General features: G+C 54.2%; 1 long non-coding RNA gene across 1 annotated transcript in view; it reads left to right on the top strand.

Moving 5' to 3' along the window:
• Nucleotides 1-12,544, top strand: part of LOC143363635 (uncharacterized) — a 62,377-nt gene extending 49,833 nt beyond the window's left edge. Inside the window, exon 2 of the long non-coding RNA XR_013083857.1 lies at nt 12,477-12,544. This is a non-coding gene — a long non-coding RNA (uncharacterized LOC143363635). The remainder of the gene's footprint in view (nt 1-12,476) is intronic.
• The last annotated feature ends 7,597 nt before the right edge of the window (nt 12,545-20,141 follow it).

The raw sequence follows: 20,141 nt of genomic DNA on the forward strand, positions 1-20,141 counted from the left end.
TTAACTTCCGAGTAGAAATATGGCATATACTTGTTAGCCAAAACAATAACCAGAATTGTTCGTGGCTGGATGTATCCCAGAATGGGGGATTTCTGCTCGAGGTTGGTCGAACCGAAAGAAAACTAGCTTTTTGAAAAGTGAACACGTGATGTGGTCGTGTCTTTATTATAAGTTACGCGATCGCGCACTTAATGTGAACGTATGTGACTTTGCGGTTGGAAATAAAGGTGGTTGAAATAACCGATGGGTTTAATGAAACCTTCAAAATACAAAAATCGGTCCGCGTGCATGGCGCAAGGCAAAACTCAGGACAATTGGTCGCACGTGGTTTCTCTACAACGACAGAGACGAAAATGAGAGCGAGACGAGTGCGTAACGAGCCGACGTTCGTCTTGCCTAGTCTTGGGGGAGGGGACCACCGGCCTAATTAATTGGCACGCGTGTGTGCGCTCGCACGGGAATCGCGAATTGCGAAGTCGCGGACTCGGCCGAGTCGACGAATCGCGTCATTACGTTCGCGACGGCTGAGCTGCCAAATCGGCGCGATGTTCAAATCTGAACACACCGGCCCCTCTATTGAATGAATTCATTCAACGAACCGTACCGGTGGGAATCGGTGCGGCACACGCGCGGTGGCGGGGTTTGTGCCTTTCGGCACGGTGTTACGCATTTCACGTACGCAGTGCGTTACAAAGTGTCAAATTTGAGCGACGTGACAACCAGAGTTGATGGTTGGTGAGACGACATCGCGATGGAAAGGACGGTAAGCGCGACTTAACCTAATTATTCTAACTTAATCTAATTATTTACACTATGTACACGTTGTATATGGACTAGATACGACTATTTACAAAATTTTCCGTGCAAGTGTCGCATGGTGTCGAGAGGTTATGTTCGGTCATAACACTGACGACGGCGTAGTCGGTTTGGACGCAGTGGTAACGAGAGGGGATGAACTGCGGTGTTCATCGTGCTCGTTGATGGCAACTGGCAAGAAACAAATTTTGGCGAGAGGACGTTTGTACTCGGATCTGCTGGTCCTTATAGTGACGACTCGGGTGAGCCCGTCCTCTCCAGGGTGGCAGGCCGTGATCCGTCCAAGTTCCCACGTGCTGGGCGGCAGTGCTGTGTTCCGGAGAAGCACCATTTGCCCCACCTTTGCGAGACCTTGGACCGTTCTCCACTTCGGACGTTGTTGCAGCGTATGGAGGTAATCGTTTGACCACGATTTCCAAACGTTCTCGGTAATGCGTTGTACCAGTTGCCACCGCGAGAGTCGGTTTTCGGTGAGGTGTACCACGCTAGGTTGAGGCTCAGCAACGATCGCAGTGCCGATTAAGAAATGCCCCGGTGTCAAGACTTGGTAGTCGTCGATGTTGTCGGATACGGCGGATATTGGTCGCGAGTTAAGGCAGGCTTCGACTTGGCATAGGAGCGTCGTCATTTCCTCGGCAGTGAGTGTGTGGGACCCCATGCAGCGTTTAACATGATACTTCACGCTCTTTACGGCGGCTTCCCACAGCCCACCGAAATGAGGTGCAGCGGGAGGCAAAAAATGCCACTGCACTCCCCTCACGGCGGTATGGTTCGCGAAATCTATGTTTTGCGATGCTAATCGAATCGCGGTAGAGAGCTCGCGGTTTGCTCCTTGGAACGTGGTGCCATTATCGGAATAAATGGCTCTAGGCCTTCCTCGACGCGAAATAAAGCGGTGATACGCGGCGACAAACGTACTAGCCGAATAGTCGTTTACCAATTCAATGTAAACTGCCTTAACTGCCATGCATACAAAGACAGCTATGTATGTGGGAGCGCGAGCGTTCCCTCCGCGAAGGCGTCTCGATGCGACGTTTCGGAACGTTGCGATCGTTCCCGCCATAGAGACGCATCGGTGATTCGGGAAGCTTCGAGAAGCGTGGCGACCGTTGCGATCATCGAAGATTCGAGAACGCGGAAAAACAAATAAAACGCGCGGAGGCGCCGGGCCTGGGGGTCTTTCGTCTTCGAACCACGAGCGTGAGCAGTTGATTATACGTTGAACATATTTTCTGGACCTTTCATATTAAATTCTTGTTTTGTTGAACACTTGTAACGAGTCCGTTTCCCGGCGGATCTCGCACAACGGATTTCCTCGCGGCCGGATTTGGCTCGCCGTGCCAGGGTTCACGCCGGATAACGCGAGGGTCACGGCGGGGTGCGGGCGGTCGATCAGGACGGTTCCGTGTCGCGTTCACGCGGAATGTTCGCCACTGTCCCGGCTTCGCATTTCGGCGGTCGGCGGTCGCGGTTCGTGACTCGTATCACGGCGGGGTCGGGGCCGTACGCGGCGGCGTATCCGGACCAGGGTAATTTCGGCGGGCGGAGAGCCCGTGCCCCAGGACGGCCGGCGTGGTGCCGGTCGCGGGTGGTTCGCTCTCCGAGGGTGTGGGGACGGGAGCGGAGGTACCGAGTGATAGAATGGAGGGCTACTCACCCTGGATCCGGTCTCGATCGCTCGGCGGTCGGGTCGGCGTTTCGGGAGGCTCGGCACGCTGCGGCGTGGCCGGTGCGGTGGTCTGCTGACACACGTCGGTTCACTCCCGGGTAAACTATCGATGCTACTTTTACGCGGACTACGCGGGTTAGACTCCGGCGGCTTCGGGGTCGCGGCAGAGCGGTCTTCGGCGGGATCCGGCGGTTCGCGTTCGGTTCGGTTCGCACTTGTCGTAGCATGCGTCCGTACTTGCGCGTGGCGGAAAGCCAAAGAGACCGTTTTCCGGCTCGGCTCTTTCGTCTTCACGGCGAGGGGTGTGGTGCGGTACGGTTCGCGGCCGGTTTTTCCGGCGTCGTCCGGTATCCGGCGCGGCGGTACTTCGTCATGGCGGGTTCCGGTTCCCGCCAAGATCGGTTCGGTGGTGCGGGGATCGCAGGGGCGCCCGCGGGTGCCGGCGGATCTCGGTATCCGTCGGCCGCGTTCGGCTCGGAACAGGCCTGGCGCAGCCAGGTCTGTTACACACTTTGTTAGTCCGTTACCCGTCTCAATCCTACATGTATGCTTTATGCGTTTTGTAGCCTCGACCGGGCGTGGTGCGAATTAAAATTGGCCCTGCATAGTCGACTCCGGTATTGATGAAAGCCCTCCTTTCAGGTGTGACTCTCGCTGTCGGAAGGTCTCCCATGAGTTCGGTAGGTACTGCGGCCTTTTCACGTGTGCAGGCAACGCACTAATACAATACTGCACGGACAGTGGCTCTCGCTCTCACAATCCAGTACTCTCTCCGCAGCACTGAGAGCGTGAGCTGTGGTCCTCCGTGGAGTGTTTGGAGGTGAGTATCGCGAATGATTAAACTTAAAAGGCGATGAGAGCGGAGAATAATTGGATTTTTTCTCCAGCCGGGAGCGAGGAGTGCCTTAATCTCCCTCTTGCTGTTATGAGCCCGTCGTCGTCGATAAATGGCATCAATGAGCCGATTGCGCTGGTCTTCGACAATGGGCGGTTGTTGGACAGCTGGGTTTGTTCGGACGGGAAGGTCTCGGCCTGCATGGTCTTTAACCAGAAGATTTTGGCTTTTGAGATTTCTTCTGGGAGCAGGACAAGCGGAGATTGGGACTTGGGATTTCTGGACGTCGAGTCCTCGCGGTCGCGTTTTCGAGCTGCAGCGGTGAATCGAAGCACGTACGCTGTTACGCGAATGAGCTTCGGCCACGACGAGTAGCGTTCGGCCAGCTTCCAGGACTCGGTGGTTGCGGTAACGCATGACGGGACGGTAGATCGTTCTTCGCGACACGTATCGGGTGGTAACGAAGGCATCGTCTTTGGCCACTTTTCTTCCGACTCGCGTAGCCACTGTGGACCGGGCCACCACAAAGGGTGGTTTTCTAATTCCGATGGGAGGAGGCCACGGGACGCGCAGTGGGCAGGATTCTCCTCGGTGGAGAGGTGACGCTATGAAGCATCGGGCAAGGCTTCGTGAATTTTAGTCACTCGGTTTGCGATGAATGTTTTAAGCTGGTTTGGTGGTTTACTGAGCCACCACAGAGTGATGCTTGAATCGCTCCAGCAGAAAACATCGAAGCGATGTGATCGAAGTGCCTTTTGGACGGTACAGAGAAGTTCGGCGAGTAGCAATGCTGCGGACAGTTCGAGTCGCGGAACAGAAATTGTCTTTACGGGAGCGACTCGGGTTTTTGCCGTGAATAACCCGATATCAACTGTGCCGTTATCCTTTATGCTACGTTGATAAACAACCGCGGCGTAGGCTTTGGTCGAGGCATCGGCGAAACCGTGCAACTCGCGACTGACGATAGCACCGGAAGCTACTTGACGCGGGATTGACAGCTCTTTCACGCAGGGAAGTTGGTTGCAATATAATTTCCATTGCTCTGAGATTTCGCGCGGGGCGTCGTTGTCCCACTCGCAGCGCGCTTGCCAAAGCTGCTGCATGATAACTTTGGCGGTGACAACGACGGGAGCGATCCATCCAAACGGGTCATAGAGCTTCGCGATAGCAGATAGGATTGATCGTTTTGTTCGCGGCGCATCCGGGATCGTGACAGATGTTATTTGAAATCTGTCCTGGACTGGGTTCCACGCGATCCCAAGGACGGAGAGTGTATCGCCGTTAGCAAAATCCTTTCCGCCAGCTAAGCCATGATCGGACGGATCTATATCTGATAGGAGCGCGGGGCCGTTACTGGCCCATTTCCTCAAGCGAAATCCGCCTTTTTCGAGAAGTCGGATTAATTGGTCGCGATGCGAGCGGAGCTGAGTTGGGTCATCAGCTCCGAAGAGGCAATCGTCCACGTATGTCTGCTCGTGGATGATCGGTATCGCGAGAGGAAAATTATGCCCTTCGTCGCGAGCGAGCTGTTGCAAAACCCGAATAGCTTGATACGGGGCGGACGTAGTACCGTATGTCACGGTGAGTAATTGATACTCGGAGATCGGTTCGCCCGGTTGTTCTCGCCATAGAATGCGTTGGAAATCAACGTCGGCGTCATGCATCAGGATTTGGCGGTACATCTTAGCGACATCGGCGGTGTATACGAATTCGTATTGCCTCCATCGCATTAGAATAGCCGACAGGTCCTGCTGCAGTTTCGGTCCGCTCAACAGTAAGTCATTTAATGACTGACCGTTGGTGGTTTTCCGCGATGCGTTAAAAACAACTCGCGTGCCAGTGGTCTCGCTGTGGTCGCGACGTACCGCGTGGTGGGGAATGTAATATCCGGGAGCCGCGATGGCACTAGATTCTACGCGCCTCATGTGCCCGAGCGATTCGTACTCTCGCTTGAATTCTCTGTACTCGTCAGCTAGGGACTTATCGCGACGAAAACGATTTTCTAATTGGAAGAGATGCCTCGTCGCGGCGGAACGCGAATCTCCTAACACCGGTTGAGTCGTTTTGAATGGCAAGCGAACGATATACCGTCCGGTGGTTGACCGTGTGTGCGTTGTCTGGAAGTGGTGTTCGCATAACTCAGCGTCGGGGGACAACGCGGGTTTATCGGTTATCGCTTCAACCTCCCAAAATTTCCGACTGCTCTCATCCAGCCGCTCGAAAACCGCGCCGTGATGCACGTCGATTCGCGTCGGAATTGAGGAAGGGATGATGGGACCGGACATGATCCAACCCAATGTCGTCGACTGCGCAATGGGTTCGTCATCGCCACGTCTGCGCAACTCACCGGTGAGCAGCTGGCCGTAGAGGTCAGCTCCGATAAGTAATTCAATGGGGTCCGAACTCATGGGGTCGTCGTCGGCGAATTTTAACCCTGCAAGGTAACCCAAATTAGTGATGCTTACGTTGGACTGCGGCGTATACCTAGTTATATTTTGCAGTATAATTGCCGTAGTCGAATATGCAGTCTCAACTTGATCCGTGGACGAGAGACGCACGATCGCTGAGTGCGTTGAAGTCGACGCTGATGATCCGATCCCGGACGCAGACGGACTGCTGATCGCGCTTCAGTCGGATTCGGCGTGATAGGGCAGCGGTGATCAGTGTCGCGACAGAGCCCTGATCAAGCAACGCACGCGCTTTTATGGGGTAACCGCTGATCGAGTACACATGTACTCGCGCTGTCGAAAGTAAGACAGAACGGTTAGTACATGTTTTCGTGACAGTGTGAGAACTTGTCTCGCTCGTGTTTTGGTTAGAGGTCGCCGAGTCATCCTGACCGCTTTTGTTTTGCTTCAGCGATTTGGTTGGAAAGTGCAGGAGCGTGTGGTGGCGCTGGTGACACTCCTTACATTGGTGGACGCTCCGGCACTGAGCGCCGTCGTGTTTCACGGAGAAGCAATTCAGGCATCGACGTTGCGATTTTATGAAGTTATATCTTTCGGTTGGCGTTTTCGCGAGGAATTGATCGCATTTGTAAATTAAATGCCCGCCCTTGCACACTGGACAAGTGATTGCAACAGCGGTGGCGGCGTGAGCGGGAAGGACCCTCGATTTGGTGGGTTTGGTGTTTAGATCGATCGGTCTTTCTTTTTGAAGTGGAATAATAAATTCCAGCGCGCTAATTCGCGACTCGAGAAACTCGTCGAAATGGTTATACGCGGGAAACTCTGTTGTGGTTACCAAAGTTAATTCCCACGCTTTGCGAGAGGATCGATCTAAGCGCTGTACCCCGAGAAACACCAAAATGTCGTTCCAAGAATCAACCGGGCGGTTTAAATTCTTAAGCGCTTGGATGGCTCCGTTCAACCGATCGCGAAGGTTGCGTAATTCCTTCGGCGACTCGGTTGAAACGGTTGGCAAGGAAACCAGAGCGTGGAGGTGTGTTGTTATTAGTCGACGGTGGTTCGCGTATCGCGATATGATAATTTTCCACGCTATGTCGAAATTCGCGGCTGTGATGGGAAGATGCATTATCGCGGCTTTCGCTTCACCTTTGAGCGCGGAACACAGATACTGCATCTTCTTTACACTAGACAGATTTGTATTTGTCGTTACCATGGACGCGAATTGATCGTGGAAGCTCTCCCAGAGGTCGAGGGCGCCGTCGAACGTTGGCAGCTGCAGGCTTGGAAGATGGCTGCCGGAACGGGATGTCGAAGCGGTCGTCTTTCCTTCGTCTGCAGGGTTTGGCCTCGTTGGGGCCAGACCAGTGAGCCACTCCGCCATGAAGTCCATGGTCTCGTTGTAGGTAGTCTCGCTGGCGGCGAAATGGTCGTCCGTTTAGTAAGGGATGGTCGCCTTCTCCTTGTCGCTCACGAGGTCGTGCAGCTGGGCGTCCAATCTCGTGCATTCGGCGAAGATTTCCTTCACCGTTTGCATGCGGCTTTTCGTGACCGCGGCGGTCATCTTTTCTTTACCCAATTTTTTAAAATTGGGTAGAGCGCGCTCGATTGACCGCATTGCGCACGTCTGCTTCGTCAGCGTGGATGTTAACGCACTCATGTTCACTTGTGGCCTTTCGGTTCACTTCAACTGAATTTTCCGCGACGAAATCCGGCTCGAAGGAACAAAAATGTTCGTGGCTGGATCTATCCCAGAATGGGGGAATTCTGCTCAAGGTTGGTCGAACCGAAAGAAAACTAGCTTTTTGTTCGCGATCGCGCGAACGTTCGCGGTGGGGTTTTCGTCTCGCGCTCCTCTTGCCCCGCCGTGACGTCGGCCACCGAACGCGGTGTCGCGGAAAGCCGTTACGCCAGCTCGCGTTACCCCCGTCTTTCCCCTCGGGATCCATCGATCGCGACCCAATAATCGACCATGGATCATCGCGTGATCCAAAAAGGACCAATACGCGACTTCCAGGAAGGCAGAATTCGGTCGCGCTCCGAATTCTGCTTCCTTCTTCGCTGTGCAACCGTCGTGCGACTCGGTCCTGTTTCTCTGCGCTCTTTCTAATCGTTGGGTTTAAACTCGTTATTCAACGCGTTATTCTGTATATATCTTGTATATTTCAAAGTACAGTGTTCGTACATTTTCACATTCATTTCACGTTCATACAGTTCAAAATACAGTCCACTTTCATCCAAAATAAACGTGTTCGTCACAGACTCTTTTTCACTCAACTTCGACGCACAGCGCTGTGCGATTCCGGCTCCTCCTCATTCCATGTATCGTTCGGTCGGCGACCTTTTCCGATACACTTTTTGAAAAGTGAACACGTGGTGTGGTCGTGTCTTTATTATAAGTCACACGGTCGCGCACTTAATGTGAACGTATGTAACTTTGCGGTTGGCAATAAAGGTGGTTGAAATAACCGGTGGGTTTAATGAAACCTTCAAAATACAAAAGTCGGTCCGCGTGCGTGGCGCAAGGCAAAACTCAGGACAATTGGTCGCACGTGGTTTCTCTAGAACGACAGAGACGGAAATGAGAGCGAGACGAACGCGTAACGAGCCGAGTATAAACCTTTATAAAAAAGTCTCTATCCCAAGTTATCGTAACGTGGCGATGGGAAACTCCCGGAGTAAGCGCCGGGGGTGGGCGGTGGATGCACCAGCCCTTAAGCGTTGTACAACCTCGGGACACCTGCCGACCTCCCATTGTACCTAGGCTTACCGGGGCATGCGGCTCTGCCACGGTGGACACCCCTTTCCGCGTGCTGTATTTAGGGTATCAAGTGAGGCGCTTCCAGAAATGGGGGCATAGTAACCAGGCCCGCTAATGATAATGTTAAAGGATGCAGTAGGAGTCGTGGAGGGAGTTAAGAAACTTCGATGCGAGCACTGTGGTGTTCTAAATATATCGTCTATTTTATTCAAAACTTGCGTGAGTCACTTATTAACTAATACCGTCACCAACTTAAGACTATGAGTAACACAAAGTAAGAAAACTATAACTAAACGAGGCGCGGAGACCCGAAGAAGCGCAACGAGTTTCCTTTTGTTAAGCGAAACAGCAAGACTCTAGCTAAGCGATGCGTGTTAGAGAGCGCAATTCAAAGGACTAATTATATAACGAATTATCGGGAGTCGGTTGCGCTGAAGGTGGTGGGGAGAGGTGACGAGAGGCTCGGTGGTCTAGCGCCTTGTTATGTTTGGGCATTCCCGTCACCTCTCTTGCCCCTGGCCCAGACTTGGGTCTCGTGCCGCCGCGGAGCTCGCGTGATCCGAAACAGATAACTATGGATTTTTCAAAGGACGTGCCTCGGAGAAATCTTGAAGAGGTTGTCGAGGGGTTACCACGCCCGGAAGTAGTCGTGGAGAGATTGGTGGTGCCAGCACCATCGAAGATGGGACCACCCTCGGCCCCGACCGACCTAAGCTCCGGCCTGGGAAGGGAACGCCGGGAGGTGATAACCCGGACCTGGAGGGGGACAGAGCCTCGGTGAAGTCGACCAAGTAGGCTCGCCCCTCCTGCAGCGGCGCGGCGCGCGAAACGCCCACTGACCGCGACTCCGGGGAGGACCTCACCGACCCCGTCGGTGGATAAACGGCCACGACCCGTGTATCAGCCCTGGCCGGAGATCCGAAGCCTCCTCCTGGGGGAGTTGTCCGCCCAGATCGTGGAGCGTGGCCTCGAGATCGAGGATATGGCGGGCAGATGCGGGAACCTGAAGGGTACCTTTCAAAAGGCCTTCAGGGACAACTCCCGCATCATCGTAGAGTCTGCGCGGGAGCTGAAGCGGAGCCGCTGCCGGCTCCGTCCCCTCCGATCCCGCTAATGCCGCGCTACTGGAGAGGTGTGCGGCCCTCGAGAGGGAGCTGAGAGGGACGCGTGAGACGCTTGAGGCCATCAAGGGGGAGCTGATGGCCATGAAGCGACTGCGCGACGCTTCCACCCTCCCCCCCGGCCGGAAATACCAGCCCCCAGCTCCAGCGGGGATACCACGGCGGTGGGCGTGATGGCGCAAATGCAGGCGCTCCTGGAAGCGGGGCTGAACTCCATCCGCGACGAGATGCGGGTGGAGCTGCGGCGCGAGGTCGTGGCCGTTGCCTCGGCCTCGGGCGCGCATGGGGCCCCTCAACCGCCGTCCCCCGTGCCTCCGGTGCCGCCGACGCACGCCCTTGACCCGGTGGCGCGAGCGGCGACGAAGAAAAAGAAGAAGAAGAAGAAAAAGAAGGCGGGGGGAACACCCCTGCAGTCCCTGCAATCTCTCTACTAAGGATCTGAGTATTTTTGGTTGCTCGAGAAACGAAATTGGCAGCTAGTAGCAAATTAAGTTGGATTAGGGAAAATTGCAAAGCGTACAAGGGCGTTCAAAATGTTAACGCTATGTTTCCTCGGCAAGAAGCTTTCTATAAATAATTAATTAAATAAGTAATTAATTATTATAACCCAACCCCAAAATAGAGTAGAAAAACAATAAAAACCTAGGAAGAAGGAAACCGTTACGAGGCGAAAGACCGGGTTGAGGTCGAGCCACCCGAAATTTTGTAGCGTTAGACGGACTTGAGTGCTCGAAGAGAACGGTCGATTGCGAAATTGGCCAGTTTTCGAGTAGAGATTGGGAAGTTGATATTAAAGTATTAGATAGTGTTATTGAAAGGAACAATGCTAACGAACGCGAACATTCAAAAGGGACAAAATAAATTTTAATATTCACGGTAAACCAGCTACAAGTGAAGTGAAATAACTTTCGAAGGAAAACTCGAACGGTTACCCCTGACCCGGGATAAACCGCGATAAACATTGAATTAGTGGACAATAAACAGAATAGACAGTAGCCAAAGTGAAGTGTTTAAAAAAGAAAAGTGGACTAAAGATTAAGGTTAGATATAGGGAAAACGTAGGCTAGAGTTAGAAAAGTAGAATAGGTTAGTATAGGTTAATGTAAATATAGATATAGAATAGTGTAGATTTTAAATGATACGATAGGACAGATGTATAAACACTTCGAAATACTCCGATCGTAAAGAAAATCTGTACCAGGATATTTCCGAGGGTGGGGAGTAACCAAGGGTGAATTCGGAGAAGTATTCTCCCCCCTGGGGAAAAATTTCCGAAATCCCCACTCTTTTAGGAGTGGGGATCACTCTTTGAGTGCTCGGCCCGGGCTTCACAACGAGCCGTATCTCGAAGAGATAGAAAGACTTTTAGTTTCGGCATATAACGGGTGTCCGAGAAATATATTTGCGAAAAATTTGTTCTGAGGGCGTGGGCGTGTGTGGGGTGGGATCGTAAGACAGTAGCGGGGACAGGGTAACTGGGTTCCCCCCTGGTGAAAAGAAAATCCCCACCCCCCGCACCGTTTTCGAGATAACGGTACCTACAAGGAGAAGGGCTGGGTCCACAAAAAACTCAATACAGGCCGATTGCTAGGTAGCCCTAGGGCTATCCAAAACCGTCAAAAAAGTGGGGCTTAATAAAGAAAAATCCCCCACTTCCCTCTTGCGCGGACCCCCGATTTGGACTATTTTTAGTTAATAAGTTAGAGAGAGAGGGAGCGATAGTTTTAGGCAATTGCGGAAATAGTTGTATAACAGCGATAGATTTAGAATTAGACTTAGATTCAGATTAAGCAATGTAAAAACTTGGAAGTGAATAAACTGTAAGAAATAGCTCATAAAAAAAGGTGCTCTACGACCATGGTTGCTTCGGACAGTAGCTGCACAAGATGGGGCGGGAACCGACTGCGCAGTGCCACCACTGCGGTGAAGGCGTTGACACGACGCGGCACACCTTAGAGAAGTGCCCGGCCTGGGCCGAGCCACGCCGTCCCCTTAGAGACGCAGTGGGCAGCTGGGACACTCGCTGGCGGCCATGATCGACCACATGGTCGCCGGCGAGAGGTCGTGGATGGCGGTGGCCTCCTTCTCCGAAGGCGTGATGACGGAGAAGGAGGCCGCCGGGCGGGCCCGGGAGCGGGACCCGGGCTCCGCTAGGAGAGTATGGTAGCGGGGTCGACCCCCGCTCCGACGTGTGACCCCACGAGGGGGGCGACGAGGGATGGGAGGGCGCGGGGGTCTCCCCCGCACCAAATGGTGCCCCCGGGAGTGGGGGTCGGCGCGGGGGGACTCCCCGCGTCCTGATGTGCCCCCGTCATGGGGGGCGGTGGATTTGGGGGCCCGGGATGTGAGCTGACCCGGGCCTCCGGGGGGAGCGTGGCTCCCCCCGTGTAGGGACGTCACCCACCGGGATTATATTTTTCGGTGTGGGGGGGGGGGGGGGGGTACCGGTCCGTCCCTCCCGTAGGGGAGGGGGATCCGTGGCGGGTTTTGGGTGGAAAGGTTCGGTGCGTGCCGGATCGCGCCTCCGACGGCCCTTCCTTCCGGTGGCGGCGTCTTCTTGCCTCGGCCGAGGATGGTTATTTCGGGACACCAACCCCGAGCGGGGCACGAAGACTCCGGGAGCTGTGGGCGGACCGTGCTGGGGCTCGGGAAGCCCAATCCGAAGGCTCCAGGGATGGGGACACCGGGGGGGTCCCTCCGCCCGGAGTCTTGTAGAGTAGGAATTGGGGGAGGCTAACAACCTCCCCGGGGTATGATGATAGCTGGGGGGTGTCCTGTTGAGTACTCGCGTGATGCAGGCACCTCCCCTTTAGCTTAGGTGGGCATGAGGTTTTAGTGGGTAGCCTCTGGGGATTGTCCCCAGGTGTAGTCCCACATAACCCCGGCTTCCCCCAGGGAGCCGGGGTATGCGAAAAGCATTTCCTCGCGAAAAAAGGATAGGTTCCTCAGGTGGGTGCTAGGGTTAGAGAGGTGCACGCCGGGGTGTATGGTAAGGGAAGAGCTGCAGAGGGAGATGTTGAGGGGGATGGCGGGGTTAAGCGCGTGGGGCTACGAAAAGAAGCTGAGGAAGGGGAAAGGGGGGGAGCTAGCAAGACTATGTTGGGAGCAGTTAAGAGGAAGGGATAGAAGGGGGGTGGTAACTGGTTGGGAGAAGGAGGGACGAGGATTTTGGGGAGGGAGGGGGTGGACAGCGGAGGAGGCGGAGGTTTTGATGGAGGAGAGGATAGAGACAGTGAGTGGGGAGATAGTGAAGAGGGAGAAGAGGAAGCAGCAGGAGGAGAGATGGGAAAAGATAGGAAGAGGAAGGTACAACAGGTGGTATGGGAGGGTGAAGGGAGAGGGGATACCAGGTTATTTGAGGAAAGGGTGGGGAGATAGCAGATGGCAAAGGGTGGCCAGGTACAGGTTGGGAAATGAGATGAGAGGTGGTAAGTATGGGTTGGAGGAGGAGGAGAAATTATGTAGGGTGTGTGGGTGGGAGACGGAAACGTGGAAGCACTTGTGGGAAATGTGTATGGGAGGGGGTGAAGGAAGAGGTTGGCAGGGGATGATGGGGGAAGTATTAGGGGAGGAAGCAGAAGGAGAGGAATGGCTGAGGAAGGTGGATGAGTGGAGAAAGAGCATGAGTGGAAGAGGCACGGGAGATGTTACATGAAGGGAGTGAATGAGTAAGAATGGAATGAAAGAGAAGAGCAACCGGAAGAGGGGGTCCAGGAGGTCTTAGGGAAGGATGAGTGAGGTTAGGAAAGGGGGATCAGAGAGGTATGAATGTGTGGGAGAGGGTGAAATAAGAACGCGGGGTGACATTAGGCGTAAGATCTCTATCTCTCTCTCTCTCTCTCTCTCATGTATATAGGATAAGTTAAGCTAAGCTAGTTAAGTTAAGTTAAGTTAGGATAAGTTTAACAATAAGTTTAGGTTAAGAGCGATCGCAAGAAGGAGAAGTGTAAAGGATTGTAACCCCGAGGGGAATCAATAAAGGATATATATATAATGTCTCTTTCTTTTATGTGGCGTTTTGTGGGTGAATAAACCAAATTGATTTTCACTATAAATAGAGATGATATTTATTAAACAATAATTAAACAATATTTATAATATTTACAGATCCATTACCTATAAATAGAGAAATGGCATTTACGGCCTATTCTTCCCTATATTTCTTACTAATAGTATTTAATACTTTTCAGTCTCAATCTCTCTCTTATCCTCGTGCACGTGTTTCTCGTCTCCTCTGTAATCTAACCTACCTACTCGTCCCGCGACAAACTTTAAGAGGGTTTGTAAAGTAGTATCCGTACTACTTTATATATATCGTATCGTGTCGAAGAGCTCCAGAGCGGGAGATCGCACCCGCCCACTCCGGACCATCTGGTAACCCGAACCGCCGGGCGTAATAAAAGGAATCTATTTTTCCATATCCGTTGTCAATTCATTTCGAAACACCCGCGCCCTCTCCACAACCCTGGCCGCTGAGCGAATCCAGGAGAGGGCATCCGCGAGCACCGCTCGCGCTTCACGCGAGCGACGCTCCATCGTTACAAAGGCAGACTCGGTCTGTCTTAGAAATAGGTTTCCTTCTTCGCTGTTCAACCGTCGTGCGATTCGGTCACTTTTGTACTACGCTCTTTCTAGTCGTCTCGTTCGGTCGCAATCAACGCGTTATTTTGTATATATATGTAATGTGTGATTGAATTATTTGTTGAACGTCAAAGGATTGTAGAGAATAACAAACAGAAACGTTTCACTGTAAAAATACAAGTGTTTTTATTAATTAAACTGTTTGAGATTGGCTGAATGTGTCGGCAGCGTTTCCGCGCCGACGCGGATCGGCGCCCCGCAATTGGCTGGATCGCGGAGAGAAGCGAGATCAGGAATCGATTATTAGATCGCTCTCTAATTGGCCCGCGCCGACGAGACGGGTTACGATCGATTATCATCGTTTCGCCGGCCCGCTCGCTCGTCCAGTTCGTTTCTAACGCTCTATCAAACTATCTCGCAATCGATCTTGATCTCGACCTCTTGTTCGCGTGAACGCCTCGCGTCTTTTTGACCGGTTTCGTGCTACAAGAGCTATCTACGGCTCCCGAAATAGACGGGAGATATCCACGTCAAGCTAACTGTTCAAACGTGTTTATTTGTGTTTACAAACTGTACAAAGTAATCGGTTATAGTTCAACGATCCTCGCGGTGAAATAAAGTCGTTGTGTCAGTAAACCGCGGCTCTTTAGTGTTCGCCTTCCGATCCCAAACATTTGGTCCTTCGAGCCGGATCCAGTATACAGTCCACTAAAAGCAAACGTTAAATATATCGTAAAAGACTTCGGTTGAATTCGTGAAGGAGACAATGGCTGACCTTGTCGACGAACAACGTACGCTCGCGCAGCGAATCTCCCGCGTCGCGATCAACCTTAAGAAGAAGGGTAAGGCGAACATTACTCTGGGAATGCTTCGGGCGGCTCACTCTTCGATCCAAGAATTCTGGGCTGACTTCTCCCAGGGGGGTCTAAAAATAAGAAAAGCGGCTAAGAACGACGCCAAGTTGAGGGATAGCGCTTACATCGCGGAAGACGAATTCAGCGATGTACATACAACATATTTGGAGCAAGCTGGAGTTCTCCTCGACATGATCGCCGAATTTGAAACGGCGGCAGCCGTTAAGGTGCCCTCTGATTCGAACGTAACGCCCGGCGAGGCGACGTTCCAGAGGTCACGCGCAGTGTTGCCAAAGATGGCTCTCCCTACTTTCGAGGGTCACTACAAGGACTGGCCATCCTTCCGCGACTTGTTTACCTCGCTTATAATCAACGACTCTTCGTTGTCTCCGGTGGAGCGCCTGCATTACTTGAAGACATGCATGAAGGGCGAAGCCATGGCGCTTCTGAAGAACATTCGAACTACGAATGACAATTTCAACATCGCGTGGAACAAGTTGGAGGATCGCTTCAACAATCCCCGGCTGCTCGTTCAGGCGCAAATAAGAGCTCTATCTTCTGTAGCTCCGCTGCGCAAGGAGTCGGCCGCTGAGATGAAACGTCTCTTTAACGAAACGTTCGATGCCATTGACGCGCTTGAGAATCTTGGCCGGCCTGTCACTAATGCAGTCGACTGGATCGTGGAATTGACAGTCGAGCGATGGGATCGGCAATCGCGTCGGGAATGGGAGGATTCTCTCAAGCACTCCAAGGACCATCCTACGCTGGAACAGCTGAGAACCTTTATGGAAGGGCGCATACAAACGTGTGAAGCGCTCGAACCTCAGACGGACGAAGCGTCCGACGGGAGGAAAGTCAACGTGAAATCTGCGAAGGTGCATACGATGTCCAAGGCGAGTTCGCCCGCGAAGGTCTGTGCATTGTGCCAGGGCAATCATTTTGTCCTGTATTGTGGCCGGTACCAGGCGAAGACTGCTGCCGAGCGGAAGGAAACAGCCAAGACACTGAACCTGTGTTTTAACTGTCTCGGGAAGCATCCTGCGAGTGAGTGCACGTCCTCCAAGCGATGCCAAAAGTGCGAAGGAAAGCACCACACGACTATCCACGAGGCCGCACCATCCACCAAGTCAACGAAGTCTCCGGAAGCCTTCGTGCAGCACGTCTCCATGCACGTGAGTCGCTCCTCCTTCTCAGTTCTCCTCAGTACAGCGCGCGTAGCAGTTTCAGGCCCACGGGGACAGGGCTGCTCAGCTCGTTCTCTTATTGACCCTGGCAGTGAAGTCTCCCTCATCACGGAAGCGCTCGCGCAGCGGCTCGGTGTCAAGCGGAGCCAAGCTCGAGTTCCGCTTCTCGGCGTCGGAGGTGCAAGGGCAAAGTTCACACGAGGGAAAACCACGCTGGTCATATCTCCCCCTGGCAGAGGAGAACTCCGCTTCCAGATCCCTGTCTATATCCTGCCTGAGCTCTCGCGATACCGGCCGTACAACTTACCTGCTCGAGTCGATTGGCCGCATATCCGAGGACTGGAGCTCGCCGATCCGGGGTACCACCTAGCCGATCCAGTCGATATCCTGATAGGAGCGGACTCCTACAACATCATCCTTCGAGAGGGGGTCAGACGGGGGCCGCCACACACTCCTGTAGCGCAGGAAACGGCTCTGGGTTGGATCCTCACCGGAGGCATCGACTCGGGAAACGCCGATGGGTCATCGAGCAGGGCGGAGGTTCCGGTCCATCACTGCAATATAGACCGCGAATTAATAGAGTTTCTCACCAGGTTCTGGGAGCAGGAGGAAGTCGAAACTTCGATTCCAGCCACCGCTGACGACAGGAAGGCAGAAAAGCACTTCCTAGACACTCACCAACGGCTTCCTGACGGACGGTTCATGGTGCGTCTGCCGTTTGCAAGGACACCAGAACTGGGAGACTCTCGCCTCATCGCACTGCGTACACTGGACTCGCTGAGCTCCAGATTCCAGCGTTCTGCCGAATTCCGCCAAGCTTACGGTGAATTTCTGGCAACCTACGAAGCTCTGGGGCATATGGCCGCGACGGCGCATCCAATTTCCCGCGCAGGGTATTATCTCCCGCACCATGGAGTAATGCGGGAATCGAGCACCACGACGAAACTCAGGGTTGTCTTCAACGGCTCGAAGGCATCCTCCAACGGGAAGTCTCTGAATGAGTTTCTGCTTCGGGGACCTAACTTGCTGCCGAATCTCGCGGACATCCTTCTACGCTGGCGGCGGTACGCTCTCGTGTTCACAGCGGACATAGAGAAGATGTACCGACAGATCATCGTCCATCCTGACGACCGGAAATGGCAGAGGATCCTGTGGAGGCCTGCAGGGAAAAGCAGCGTCGTTGACTACGATCTCAACACGGTCACGTACGGACTCACCAGTGCTCCATATCTGGCGATCCGATGCTTGCACCAACTGGCTAAGGTGGAGGCACAGCGTTTCCCCTTGGGATCTGGCATCTTACTCGAGGAGGTCTACATGGACGACGTCCTCACTGGGGCGGACACACCCTCAGAGGCTAAAGCCAAACAAAGGGAACTACGGGAGCTCCTCATGGCGGGCGGTTTTCCTCTGCGCAAGTGGGCTGCCAACGCGCCGGGTCTACTTGAAGGACTGTCCCGCGACGAGAGGAAGGGCATCGTCGAGTGGGACTCTCCCACGCTCCACAGCGTCCTAGGTATCAAGTGGTTGCCCTCATCTGATTGTTTCCAGGTCTCCGCTGTGAAGTCTCTTCCGAGCTCGGGATTCACCAAGCGTGCAGTACTCAGCGGGACAGCGCAGCTGTTCGACCCACTCGGCTGGCTGGCGCCAGTCACGATCGTAGCCAAGGTGCTGATCCAGTCCCTGTGGCTCCTGAAGGTCGATTGGGACACGCCACTACCGGAGAAGGAGGAAAAGCTGTGGCGACAGTTCCAGAATGGAATCCCGGAACTGCAGCATCTGCAGGTACCGCGATGGCTCGGAACCAGCTCCTGCAGTTCGCCTCCCGAACTCCATGGGTTCGCTGATGCCTCCGAGCGCGCCTATGCTGCGGTGGTCTACTCCCGCAGCGTCAACCCGGAGGGAGTGGCGACGGTGTCGCTCATCATCGCCAAGTCTAAGGTGGCTCCTCTGAAAAGGGTCTCGCTGCCAAGACTGGAACTCTGCGCCGCTTTCCTGCTGACCAGACTCGTCGAACACGTCGTCCGGGTGCTGGACTGGCCGTCCGTCGACGTACATCTGTGGTCGGATTCCGCGGTGGCTCTCAGCTGGATCCGAGGACATCCCACACGCTGGCCCACTTACGTGGCCAACAGGGTCGCCGAGATCCAGAGGATGCTTCCAGCGGCGAAGTGGCACCACATCCGGAGCGCGGAGAATCCGGCGGACTGTGCCTCCCGAGGGTTATCTCCGGCGGAACTACCGAAGTTCTCGCTGTGGTGGCGAGGACCCGAGTGGCTCGCCTCACCCGGTCCACTTCCAGAGGAAACCAGGTCAGAGGCAACGCACGAAGCAGAGGAGCACCAGGTTCTGCACGTCACCAGCCGGGAGAAGAGCAGTTCCTCGGAACTAGTCGAACGCTTCTCAAGTTTGAATCGGCTGCTCCGGGTCCTGGCCTGGTGCCGCCGATGGGTTCCTGGAAATCGACAAGGAGAGTCATTCATCACGGCAGCCGAGATTCGGACAAGCAAACTCACCCTTCTACGACTGGAACAGGCCGCAGCGTTCGCGGAGGACATCGCCAACCTTCGGAAGGGTCGACCGCTAGCCGCCAGAAGCCGGCTAGCCAAGCTGTGTCCAATCCTGGACAAAGACGGGGTGCTGCGCGTGGGAGGGCGGATACAGGCCGCGAACCTCCCATACGACCGGACTCATCCCGCGATCCTTCCTGACGAATCCTCCTTAGCTAGGTTGTGGGTCGATGCTGCCCACAAACGATGCTTGCATGGAGGAACACAGCTCACACTGGCTACGCTGCGCCAGGAGTGCTGGATCCTCAAGGGTCGCCACTTAGTTAAGGCCTGCATCCATCGGTGCACCACCTGTATACGCTGGAAAGGCCAAACAGCCCCGCCAAGAATGGGAAACCTTCCATTATCTCGAATAACGCCTAGTCGTCCCTTTTTCAGATCAGGCATCGACTACGCAGGACCCATACACGTGCCAACCAGTCGGGGTCGTGGCAAGCTGACCTCGAAGGGATACATCGCGGTATTTATCTGTCTGGCCACCAGGGCTGTCCACCTGGAGGCTGTCTCGGATGGGTCCACCGAAACCTTCTTGGCAGCACTGCGGAGGTTTATCTCTCGGCGAGGCCGATGCGCAGAACTTCACAGCGACTGTGGTCGAAACTTCATCGGAGCCAACCACGAGCTCCGAACGCTACTAAAGCAATCCGTGGCACAGGGAGGTGGCCCATTCGCTGCAGCTTCCAGGGAGGGCATCACCTGGAAATTCAATCCCCCTTCCGCTCCACACTTTGGGGGCATCTGGGAAGCGGCCGTCAAATCGGTCAAGCACCACCTGCGGAGGCTCATCGGCGAACAGCGGCTTTCCTTCGAGGAGCTTGCCACGCTCCTGACTGGTATCGAAGCCTGTTTAAATTCTAGGCCAATACTACCGCTGTCCGATGACCCTGAGGATCCAGCAGCTCTAACTCCGGGACATTTCCTAGTCGGGGAACCGCTCCTCGCTATTCCAGAGCCCAGCCTCGAGGAATTGCCAGTCTCACGGTTATCTCGGTGGCAGTTGGTACAGCAGATGCAGCAGCACTTTTGGAGGCGCTGGTCCCGGGAGTATCTGAATTCACTGCAACCGAGGGGCAAGTGGCGACGAGATCAAGCATGGGTCAAGGCCGGGTCCCTCTGCCTAGTAAAAAACGAAATACTGCCACCCACACAATGGCCACTAGCGCGCGTCGTCCACGTACACCCGGGGCCAGACGGCTCGACTCGCGTGGTCACTTTACGCACCTCCACTTCACAACTGCTGCGACCGGTGCACAAGCTCATCCCGCTCCTGGCTCCGGAAATCGATGAGACTGGCCACGGGAACAACCTCGAGGCTGGACTCTCGGCGTAACTAAAAAAAATCATG

This window comes from Halictus rubicundus, unplaced genomic scaffold (assembly GCF_050948215.1).
Source record: "Halictus rubicundus isolate RS-2024b unplaced genomic scaffold, iyHalRubi1_principal scaffold0081, whole genome shotgun sequence".
Taxonomy (NCBI): Eukaryota; Metazoa; Arthropoda; class Insecta; order Hymenoptera; family Halictidae; genus Halictus; species Halictus rubicundus.